At 30.8% G+C, this 12,676-nt stretch overlaps 1 protein-coding gene across 2 annotated transcripts in view; it reads left to right on the top strand.

The window, feature by feature from the left end:
• Window positions 1–12,676, top strand: part of LOC117178122 (probable G-protein coupled receptor Mth-like 1) — a 264,166-nt gene that overhangs the window by 154,650 nt on the left and 96,840 nt on the right. The gene's annotated exons all lie outside the window — the stretch shown is intronic.

Below are 12,676 nucleotides of genomic sequence, written 5' to 3'. Positions count from 1 at the left end.
CTAATAGAAAAATTTATTTACTATTCCGAATTTTTCCTCTCCGTATGTTTACTTATTCCTAATTGTTCACCCTCTTAATTTTAACGTTTCCGAATTTTTACCCATTCCACTTCTTTTTTTTCCGAATAAATACTATTCAGAGTTTTGGATATCTGATTTATTCCTTTTTCCAAATGTTTGGTATTCCTAAGTTTTACCATTATGTATTATTATAACCCATTCTGAAATTTTACCTATCTTAAATTTTATCCTTTCCGAAAAATGAACGGGTCCCCTTGACGATTACATTCTCATTGCCATAATCGCGCTACGCGCTACTGTTAGATTATACAGGCTCTAATTTTTAGAAATGTGGGCTCATCAAAAAATTCGGCTAAAATAGTTTAAAAATATATTTGGTATCTAGTGAAAATTTTTGGTTCTATAAAAAAAAATGTTTTCTATTTTTTGAAGATTTTCAAATTTTTGAAAAGTATATAACTTTTCTAATTATCATCAAAATTAAAATTTTTTATTTGGATAATTTGCAAGTCTTTTACCCATCTATAAGAAACTTTAACAAAAATTTATAAAATTTCAAGAACAAAAATTTCAAAATTTTGAAAATGCACTCAATTTTTAAATTGTTTGTTCGAAATATCTGAATAACGAACCTAGCCTTTATTTTAGGGACCTTCAGAAGTGTATCAAATGCGAACTCGATTGGACAAATTCTTCAAAAGTTAGCGTGGCTACAACATTCAGGTAACCATACATACAGACAAACATACAGACAGACACCAACAAAATGTTATGATTTTCGTATTCTGTACGCGCCGAAACGTAAAGATCCGTTAAAAACCAGAGATCGAAAATTTGGACATTACACTAACGTTTTTAATTTTAATCCAAATTAAAAATGTCATTTGGATAATTTGCAAGTATTTTTGTCATGTATCGGAGATATTGACAACATTTTCTGAAACTTGAAGAAAAATTGTCTAAAATGTTGAAAAAGTTCTAATTTTTTTTTAATTGTGTGCTAAACGAAAAATTCGGCTAAAATAGTTTGAAATGTATTTGGTATCTACTGAAAATTTTGAATAAAATTTTTGGATTAATGAAAAAAAATAATTTTTTCTATTTTTTGAAAATATTCGAAAAGTATATAACTTTTCCAATTTTCATGAAAATTAAACATTTTATTTTGATAATTTGCAAGTCTTTGACCCATCTATGAGAAACTTCGACAAACATTTTTAAAAGTTATAAAAAATTGAAAATTTTGAAAATACTGTAATTTTTTCATTTTGGGCTAATCGAAAAATTCGGATACAATAGTTTTGAAATATATTTGGTATCTGGTGAAAATTTTGAATGCAATTTTTGGATCTATAAAAAATAATTTTTTCTATTTTTTGAAAATTTTCACATTTTTAAAAGTATATAACTTCTAATTTTCATCAGAATAAAAAATTTTAATGAGATAATTTACAAGTCTTTTACCCATCTATAATTTTGAAAATGCTCTCAATTTTTTAATTTTTGTTCGAAATATCTGATTAACGAACCTAGTCTTTATTTTGGGGACCTTCAGAAGTGTATCAAATGCGGATTCGATTGGACAAATCCTTCAAAAGTTAGCGTGGCTACAACATTCAGGTAAGCATACATACAGACATAGACACAGGCAGACACCGATGAAATTTTATGGTTTTCAGATTTTGTGAGTGCCGAAACGTAAAGATCTGTTAAAAACCAGAGATTGGAAATTTGGACGATTACATTACATTCTCAGGAATAAGAATGTAAAAACGATACTTTACTTGATTAATATATTACAGATCTTTTTTACCATTTGTGACTTTTTATTATATTCAGCTGTTGAAATTAAAAATTACCGTTATTTTATACCCTTTAATTTTTTTTTACTGAAAATTAAACAAAGCTTGTGGTCGACGATAAAATTCCCGATCATTTCCCGGATTTTCGGTCCAGTGGCTACCCTAATTTACTCGCCTTTCCTTATTAGAGGAAATTGTTTGGTTTTATACCAATAGAAAAAAATTCTTGGCATTTGTGCAAATGCTTTTTGTCTTAAAATTTCAATTCTTGCGACAAAAATTTTGTTCAGAGAGAATTCGTTTCAATACTAAATATTCACATATAATTTTATATGAAAGATTGAAATAATTTGGTATGTATATTTCGTCAGGTAAATAATTAATAGCGGGAGATCGTCGACAAACCAATTTGCGTTGGAGAATATGCCAAAATAAGGAGTTGAATTTGTTTTAGGAGTGATTTCTCAGTTGCCCGCTGGGTCTGTCGCAATTAAAAGGGTAATCAATGAATAAATAAATTGGAAAATTAATTAAGCGAGAAGCGAATCCACCACGAAGGTGTGCTTGAAAGTTTGTTTTCCTGCAAACAATTAATTGATCAAAATAGGGAAAGCCATTAGTAATTTGATTCACCCTGGGATCGGAAGTTGGTTTAAATTTAAATTAAGGATTATTTATCTGACTAGTAAATTAAATCCAATTTGTGTAAGGTATACTTGAGAAGCTGAAGATTCGAAACTTATCTTAGATAGGGAAAAATATTTAAATTGAATAGAATTGGAGGGTTTGGTAGAGGAATTTTATGATCGTCGGCTAATGCCATGTATATTCGGTTTCGTCAGTCGATGGGAACATAATTATGCCTCAGTAGAGCGATACCTGGTGACCGCGTGGCCGACCAATGAAATTCAATTGTCCGCCACCGAGGGATCAATTCACACTCGACCGATTTTCCGGCATAGCTGCTGTTTAATTAATGTAGTGTCGACTTAAAAAGATGCTAGTATACTATTCACTATATATGCTACTGTTTATTAATAGTGCATCAGTTACGAGACCAATATAATGATGATTGAGCTAGCAATGTTTGTTTATCCCACATCAAAAGGACCGTCGGTTAATCACGAACCATCATCACTGGGCTTCACCCTCAAGCCTCAAATACGGGCCAAGGGATATGAGAAAGCATTCTGATCTTGCAAAGTAAACGCCTGAGGCATTGTAGATACATTATATCTGCCGGAAATAATCAAATCATCGAAAAGACATTCTGCTGTTTTAAGCACATTCTTTAAAAATATAGATCTTTGTTACCGACAATTACTGACAATTACTGACAATTACGGAAATTTGAGGGTGTGAGTCCGTTCTAATTTAGATTTGGAGTATTCTATAGATAAAAATTGTAGGTCATTATTTCTTTGCATGTGAACAATGAATCTTTAAATCGGGGAAACCGTGAAGTGGCCAGGAATTTTGGTCACGGGAAAAAAATATTCTAGTTCTGAGTAGGAACAGGGAACTTTTGTAAACAAATAACAATTCTGATCTGGAACAGTGTATTTTCTAAAATAATTAAAATTTGGACTTGAAATCGGAACTTTTCTAAAAGAATTATAATTGAAAGATAGACTGGGAATTTCCGTAAAAAAATATAGTTTTCATTTCAGGTTTATGCAGAATTATAATTTTCAAGTTCAAAGAGTTTCCAAAAAGAATTATAAATTGACTTTCAACAGGGAATTTTTGACATGGAACGGAAATTTTGAAAATAATTTCAGTTCTAGGGAGCGGTTATATAATTTTTTCCGCTTTCATTTCCACTTCTCCGAAATTCACGTTGGATATATTATTTTAATTGTGGTGAAAATTATTCGTCACAACTTGAAACTTCGTTCTTCAAAAATTTGGAAACAGAGAGTTACTACATTTCTGAATTATAATATAAAATTTCGTAAATAAATTTAGGTCTGACAGGAAACAGGGAATGTTGGAAATGTATATAATTCTGATTTGGTATGAGAAATTTTCTGAATAAATTATTATTCTGAATTTGGACGGAGAATGAATAAATTGAAAATGTTTGATGAAAAATCCCGTAATGAACTTTAATTTAGACTTTAGAATAGGTAATCTTTAACCTGGAATTGCAAGTTTTGGAAAATAAATAATTTAAATTCTAATTTAAAAAAAGTAATTTACAGAAACAATCCCAGTCCCGAGTCAGAATTCGTCGGATTAAAAAAATTACTTTTTTTTTAAATCAGATTTTGCTTGAGTTCAGAAATTAATTTTTTCGCAAATAAAATGTTGTAAATATTTATAATTCAGACTTGGAACAGGGAACTTTTGAAAATCCGTAAAGAATTATAATTTTTAACTTCGGAAAAAGAGGTTTTCCATGAAGCATTTTGATTTGAATTGAAACAGGGAATTTTCGACATGGAGCGATATTTTTGATAAAAGATTTTAATTCTGGGGGGCGATAACATAAGTTTTTCACTTTAGTTTCCACTTCGACTTTCGAAATGCAGGCTTATTTTTTTGAAATTTTAGTGAAAATTAAAATATAAAAAAGCTGACGTTAATTTCGAAAAAATTGCAAGTAAAAGTGAAAAATTGACATAATTGTATCTCTGAGTTAAAAGAAGTTAAGTAAAGAACATCCATGTTCCAAGAAAGAATTCGTCTTAAGTTGAAGCTTCCTTCTTCCAAACTTCAAGAAAAAGGATTTACTATATTTCTGAATTATAATAGAAAAATTTGTAAATAAATATAGTTCTGACTTGAAACAAGGAATTTTGGAAATTTATTTAATTGCAACTTGGTATAGGGAATTTTCTAAAAGATAATCATTTGAATTTTGTTACATAAAAGGGTAATTTATAACAAACAAAAAAAACGGTTTCAAGTCATAATTCACCAGATTTTGAGAATTCCTTGTTATAAATTAAAATTTGTTTAAATTTATCAAATTTTTTTGCAAATAAAATGTAAATAAATATAATTCTGACTTGCAAACGAAAATCTTTGTATATAATTATAATTTAACTTGAAAAGGCGAATTTTCGTAAAGAATTATAATTTTCAGTTTGGAACAAGAGATTTGCGCAAAGAATTATAATTTAGAGTGTAGGACTGGCAAAGGAAATTTTCGAAAATATTTTTTATTGTAATTTAGAAGAAGTGAATTTAAACAAAATTCCTGTTCCTATTCCAAAAATTGTGTGATATTCTAACTCAGAATTAGAATTCTTTTTCAATATTCCCTGCTTGAATGTGTTTAAAGGGAATTAGTATTTATAAAAAAACACAGTTCGTCAAATTTAACCCCTTAAAAAACGAGTCCTTTCTAATTATAATGTTCGAAATACCAAGCTACCATCAAAATATTTTTCGAACACGCAAAACTCATCAAAATTATGATTTATCTTTGTTTCTCTCTTTTCATCCCTTTTTTTGTGTGTGAAAAGTCGCGATGCTGTCGGGCGAAAATGAAATTAATACGTCCCCCTGGAGGTGATGTGCGTCCCTGCCGTCAACGTTTTTATAAATCTTGGCGTATGACGCAAAAAATAGAGGAAAGTATGAAAGGGGACGCAGGAAGGATAATTATCTGTCGCGGGAGTGGCGTTCAATATAAAGATCTGGAAAAGGTTATTCATTGCCGCCTGAGAGCTAAAAGGCTCGTACTTTTTTAATCTATGCATGAATGGATGAAGGAGAGAGATGAGAGAGTAGGGAGTCCTGATTGGCTGATGTTGACACACGAAGGCGTTATGGGTCTGTATGTATACATTGGAGAGGCTACACCTAAAGCCCTTCGAATAACGTATCCAATTAAATCCCCAATGAGTTATTGAATGAAGATCAGCATGAATGCTGAGTTGCTGCGAGCCCACAATTGGCCAGAGTGCGGAAAAATAATTATGTGCACTTCAACAATAAGAATTGTATTTACGCTTCACCTATTCATTCATTGCTCTCTGCTCGTTTTGTATAAATTTTGAATAATTATGCATTCATTTGCATATGAATACTTTTTGAAATTCTTTTAAATTGCTGCGATTCTAAATTAAAATAATGCGAATTCTTCAGTTTTTTAAAGTTTTGATTTTGAAGTTTTCAGTTGAGAACATTTAAATGTTTGAAGTGTTTATGTATACGGAATTTTCAAATATGGATGTGCCTATACAAAAATCCGGCTATTCGTACCGAAATTTCGGTATAAATAGCCATATTTCCAGCTCTCTCAATTCATACCGAAAACATCTAGCTATTTGTACTGAAATTTCGGTACACGTAACCATGGCCTTAAACATGCCTGGAATTAAAAGTTTTGTGTTTAAGAAGAGGATATTATTTTTAAACAAAAATTTAACTTATGAGCTAGTTTTAAGAGAAGAAATGGGAGGGAACGATTAATTAACAACTCTTAAATTTCCTGTTTTTCATATTTTTATCACGCATGAGTGAACACCGCACATCTCCCCCGCAGCTTCTCTCACGCATGCCTGCGACTCGGCGAATTTGTGCCGTTGATAATTTTATAATTTCTTCTAATTTGCAAAGCCTTATTTCATATGTGTGGAGATTTTTCGCCCTAAATTCAATTAAAAATTAATTTCTGTTACTAAAAATACAACTATAATGTATTACATTAAAAATGTATCTTCCTTATTTGAACATTCAATTATTGAGTAAAAAACTATAACTAGAAATTCGTCTTTTTGGGTAGAAAACTCAACTATTTGGTTTTAAACGAACTTTTATGTTAAAAATTCATATTGTTGTCGATTTAAAAATTTACCTTTTTTGTAAATAAATTTGTCCTTTTGGTATGAGAATTCAAGATTCGGGACATGTTGTTACTTTATGGACTGAAAAATCTTTCTTGGGCGCATTCAAGAATCTTTTTTTTTTGACTTAAAAATGTAACTCTTTTTTTGTAAATTCGTTTTTAATTTTTTAAAAATTAATTTTTTGCAAATAATAATCTTCTAGTTGAAAAAATTTATTTTTTTGGTTCAAAGTTAATTTCTTTGGTTGAAAATATATAATTATTGTGTTGCTAATTTTTTTATGATTAAAAATTTATATGATTGTTCAAAAATGTAACGATTTTATCGAGAGTTCATGTATTTTTTTCAAAATTTGTCTTTTGTAGTAGAAAATTAATCTTCACGTGAAAATTTCATAATTTGGGTTAAAAAGTAATTTTAAAACTGAAAATATATATTTAAATTTATGTTGAATATTGATGTTTTCTTACTTGAGAATGTATGCATTTTGTTGAAAATAATTACTTAAAAATCTAATCATTTTGTTGAAACATCGTTTTTTGCTTGTAGACTGATAATAATTATCATGGCGAAAAATTCATCATTTTGGTTAAAAATTAAATTTCTTTGGTTGCAAAGTTAACTAATTTCTTGAAAATCTGTTTTTTATATTTAATTATAAATCTTCTAAACTAATAACATAACTATTTTATCCTTGGTTGAATATTGATCTTTTTTACTGGAAAATTCGTGTATTTCTTTGAAAATTCGCCTTTTTTTGGTATAAATTTCATTTTTCTGATCGAAAACAATTGTGTTGAAAAATCATTTATTTAAAAAAAAAATAAATTATTTTGTTAAAAATGCACGTATTTTCTTAATAATTTATATTTTTTGTACAAAAATAATCTTGTTGGTTGAAAATGGATCGTTTTTGTTGAAATTCATTTCATTTCTTGATAATGTAACCTGAAATAAAAATTTATAAGGTTAAAAAAAATAATAATTGTTGAGGGAATATGTCAGGGAATTTCGAAATTGGAATTTTATAGCAACCCTGATAGAAAAAGTACATATCTGAATTTTAAATGATACTTTACAGCCATCGAGATTGGAATGGCCTCTGAGAAGATTATTTTTGAGCGAGAGTAACCGAGAGGGATCGCTTAATTAGCTCGGTGCGAATTGCGTAAGAACGATTTCGCTGAAAGTTATACACGAGGGAGTTTTCGCGGTTTAAAGGTACGGAGTTCCCAGGAAGAAAAATAAAAGTCTAAGGAAAACGAAACGAATGACGGGAGTAGATTTTCCACGGTCAGTGACTCGACGGGTATAATCGTGTTGAGTCACGCGTCGTCCAATCTGACGGGCGCGAGCAGCAAAAAGGAACGTTCAACGTGGGCTGGTAGATTCGTGGTTAAGAGGGATGTGGGATGGATGGATGACGACGAGGGAGGATGGAAACTTGGGACAGGAGTAGTTAGTCAGTAGAAGTTGAGAGAATTCGTACGAATCGCAGATGTTTCTGCTTAGCCGAGAAGAAAGCCCACGAGAACCACACTTCCGGTTAACGGGCCCTTCCCGAGTTCACGGGACTTCTTCTTCATGACTAACTGTCCTCGCCGATTCGCTCTCCGAATACGACTTCCGGCCTTTTGCCTCACGCTAATTTACCCTACGAAATATACTATAATTACACAAAACCAACAAACATCCAGAGTTAAACAACGTCCCAACTGAATCCCAAAAAAGTACTAAAAAACAAGTGGTCGCAGGTCAGGAAAAACCTAGCTAAAGTGATGAAATTTCGGTAAGAAGCACTTGAGAATAATTACTTTTTACATAGTAAAAAAAGTGTTCAAAATGATACCGAAATCAATATCATTTTGATATGCAACAAAAATGATACGGAATTCAAGAGCATTTTGATCGGCCCAAGTGAATAATCGACTTTTGAGTTCATAATGATCTGATTCGGGATCATGTATGATGTCAAACCAAGATGGCTGACGTTCTCCCAATACTTTAGCTCATATTCAAGCTTTTTATGGTTTCTGATCGTGCAGTGTCAAATTATCGCTGGAGCAAAATGCTCTGCAACAAAATTGATCCTTTTTTTACTGTGTAATCAATTAAAAATAAAGTAATAATAATAAATTAACCCATGGTTTAACGATTCTTGAATTCAGGTCTATACATATTTCTGATTTTTGTTTCCATTGTGTTTAAATATTTAAGGGCATTTTGAAAAAGAGGTAAATGTAGAGAGAAATAGTTTATAAGAAATGTGTGATTAGAATAAAGAGTAGTATAGACTATAGAGGAAGTTTGCTTATTTTTGTGTGTTCTATAATACATAATGATTTTGCGAAGCTCTTCGCTTGGGGTCTACAGATTTATACCTCCCGCTTATACCTCTTACTCTCTCGCTCTTCCTATTTTTCCCTTTCTTATATGAACTCCCTGATTCCTGGCAGTGTATATAATATATAATAATAATAATAATAATAATAATAATGATTCATTGTGTACTTGACTGCAACCCAGTTCGTCAATTATGGGGTAAAAACCAGGCTTTGTCCAATATGTCAGGGCAGACTAATCTTAACTGATCACTTGATTGTATTATAAAAATGCGTCCGTGACTGATGATATATACCGGGATAGCCCCGTTCAAAACTATCAAATAAAATCCAACTCTACCCAAAAAATGCCTTCGACATGTTGGGCAGTAGCCATCTTAAGCCTGTGACAACATTTCATTAATAATAATAATCGTGTACCCCATCGTGTACTTGACTGCAACCCAGTCCATCAATGACGGGGTAAAAAACCAGGCTTTGTCCAATATGTCAGGGCAGACTGATCTTATCTGATCACTTGATTGCATTATAAAAATGCGTCCGTGACTGATGATATATACCGGGACAACCCCGTGCAAAATAATCAAATAAAATCCAACTCTAAACCAAAAAATGCCTTCGACATGTGAGGGTGTAACCATCTTAAGCCTGTGACTATATAATAAGAGACGTTTCATAATAATAATAAAAAGGAAAGGCGCGGCTCAGTTTGTTAAGCGCTCGGACTTCACGTTAGAGGTTCGGGTTTCGATCCCTGAGCCGGTACCTTTTGAAATTTTCCTATGTACTTTACCGATGTTCTGGTGGTTCGGATCCCACCTTAAGCCGTAGGTCCTCCCATCATGCAACCGAAAACAAGTTTGAAGAAAAACTGAAATTAAACATTCCTAAATTTTTTAATAGATTTCAATCATTTGAAGGGATTTCAAAAGATGTTAAAGATTTTAGAGTATCTCAAAAAGTGTCCGAGGCATTTCAAGAGCTTTAAAAAGTTTCAAGGGATTTAAAAGAATTTTCAATATTTTTAGGTACTTAAAAAGAGTTCGAAGAGTTTTTAATAGATTTCAATAATTAGAAGGGATTTCAAAGGATTTTAAGGTACATATTTTTAAAACAAACAAGGAATTTTCAAGAGCTATACAAATTTACGAGGGATTTCGAAAGATTTCGAAGGTATTTACGGATTTGAAATATTTTGGAGTATTTTAAACGATTCGAAAGCTTTATCCAGAAATTAAAAAATTTTCAAGGAATTTTTAAAGATTTTGAATGATCTTTCGTGACTAAAAAAATTTCCATGAGTTTTAATAGAATTTACTAGAATTTCGGGAGATTTGGAACAATTTTATAGGATCTTTAAGATTGTAGGATATTTTAAAAGATTTCAAGATATTTTATAAGATTTCTGAAGGTTTCTATGGTTTTAATAGCTTTTAAAAGCTCTCAAGGTACAATATTTTAATAAGTTTCAAATAATTTATTTACAATAACTGAGGGATTTCGTAAGATTCTAAAAATTTTCAAATATTTCAAATAGTTCGAAAGATATTTAAGAATTTTAAAGATTTGAGGATATTTTAAAAAATTCTAAGGAATTTTCAGATGATTTCAATAATTTAAGGCAGTTTCAATTTTTTAACACAGTGTAGCTTATTTTTAAAGATTCCGAGGAGTTTTCAAATTTTTTAGAAAATTTTGAAAGGACTTAAAAGACTTTACAAGATTTGAAATATTTTACGGCATTTTAAAATATTCCAAGGCATTTGCAAGAGTTTTAAAAAGTTTAAATAGGTTTTAAATATTGTAAGGTATTTTACAAAATTTTCAAGAATTCTAATGATTTCAAGAATTTCAGGAAGAAAAAACTCATGTATGCGATAGTAAAGAATTTCCTAACATTTTGGAACCTATATAAGGTTTAAAAATAGGTTAAAAGATTCCAAGGGATTTCATGAATTTCGTCGAAGTGTTCTGATTTCCCTTAAATTCCTCTAAATTCATTGCAACTGTACTGAAATAAATGACATTCTTCTAATTTTGTCAAATTTATTTGAATCGTTTTGATTTTAAGTTGAATTGTTTTGAAGGCTTATAAATTTATCCGGATTTCATAAAAAATCACCTGGGATCCGTATAAACTTCATCGAATTCTTTTGAATGCTTTTACATTTCAAAGAAAACCGGTCGGGGAAAGTGAAATATTAATCAGGCAAATATAAGAGAATTTTGAAAATAAAAGCTTCGCGGCCACCCTGTAAAAAATACAAGTATTTTTTATTTTAATTTGAAAATACTTGAATTTAGCTAGTCTTTAAATAAGTTTTTTTAAATTAAATAATTTTAGTTTGAAACATTCACTTTGAAATTAAAGGATTAGAAGTTGAAAATTTTTAAATAAAAATTCAAAACCAAATATTCTGGATCGTATAAAATTACAAATTTTTCCTTAGTAGTATTAAACATGTATTAAAATATAAAATTTCCAATTTAAAATCTTGTTTTGAAAGGATATTATCTTTGGTTAAGGCTCGACCACGTTATGAAATAGAGTGGATTTTTCCCCTTTGCAAATTGTTTCCGAAACAGTACGTCAGGTGAAAATATTTTGTGCTTAGGAAATTCGCAAAAGTGTTGAATTATTCAGATAGCTTTTCAAAGTAAATGGCCTCGGGCGAACGCATAAAGTTAATAAATGGTAGGAGTGAGCTGTGTCCCAATTACAGACTCCTTTGATTTAATGACACGAAGATAAGTTTATGTACTCGTTTCCTGGAAATGATCTTAGATACTTGGTCCACTTGTGCTGTGAGCCCTTCATTTACCAACTATAAAAATAAGTGGGTTTTTATTACCTTGAATTGAGTAATTACCCTGAAAACATCAAAAGATCCGTTATAGATTGTATAAAACATTATTCTGATAGCTCTCGAGTCACTATGAATACGAAGTTCCTACTATTACGGAATTTTTCGCAAGAATAACCATTTTCTACCTCGTTCAGGACTAAGGATACGGAAATTTCCGTAATACTATTCAGTGCCAAAAATGTTCGTATTGGTTATTCTTACAAAAGAATAGAACATTTATAATTGAATGCGTTCCATATTGAACTATTTTGAAAATCATAAAATTTGAGAAATTTCTAAATAGAATTGTTGAAATTGCGAAAAATCTCAACTCGGTAATTGTTCTGATGTTAAGCCATTTCGAGCGTTAATAGCACTCGGATAGGCTACAATCAGCGACAGACGGTCAGGTTATGCAATCGTTGGGTTTTAACTAATTTCGAGCGGGAGGTTTCACATCGAGGATAATAGCGTGCATTCGATGTGGTCCTGCTCGAATATCTTACCTTCAAACTCGACCCGTCCAAAAACCGGCTGAACAACGAGAGGCGGTTTTCAGCAGTTGTCTTCTTTCTGGCCAGACGTCCAAGCAAATGCGAGTACTTCTACTAACGTCGGATCTACACGGACAAAAATTGATGTTTAAAGTTTGATGTTTAAAAATTGATGTTTGAACTTTACATAAAATTACATTTGATGTTCAAACTTTACATCATAATAGCAACTATCAAAAAACGTATAAAAACATTACGAAAGTAATAATTACTAATCATTTCTCAAAGTTAAACTTTAATCAAATTTTTCCAGTCTTTTGAGGGTATCTGTTATAAATTATGTAAGTTTTTGATTCTTTGAGGCGGGGG

Source organism: Belonocnema kinseyi, chromosome 8 (genome assembly GCF_010883055.1).
Source record: "Belonocnema kinseyi isolate 2016_QV_RU_SX_M_011 chromosome 8, B_treatae_v1, whole genome shotgun sequence".
In the NCBI taxonomy this organism is placed as follows: Eukaryota; Metazoa; Arthropoda; class Insecta; order Hymenoptera; family Cynipidae; genus Belonocnema; species Belonocnema kinseyi.
The sequence above is the reverse complement of the archived record's forward strand: the minus strand, read 5'-3'. Positions and strand labels throughout refer to the sequence as shown.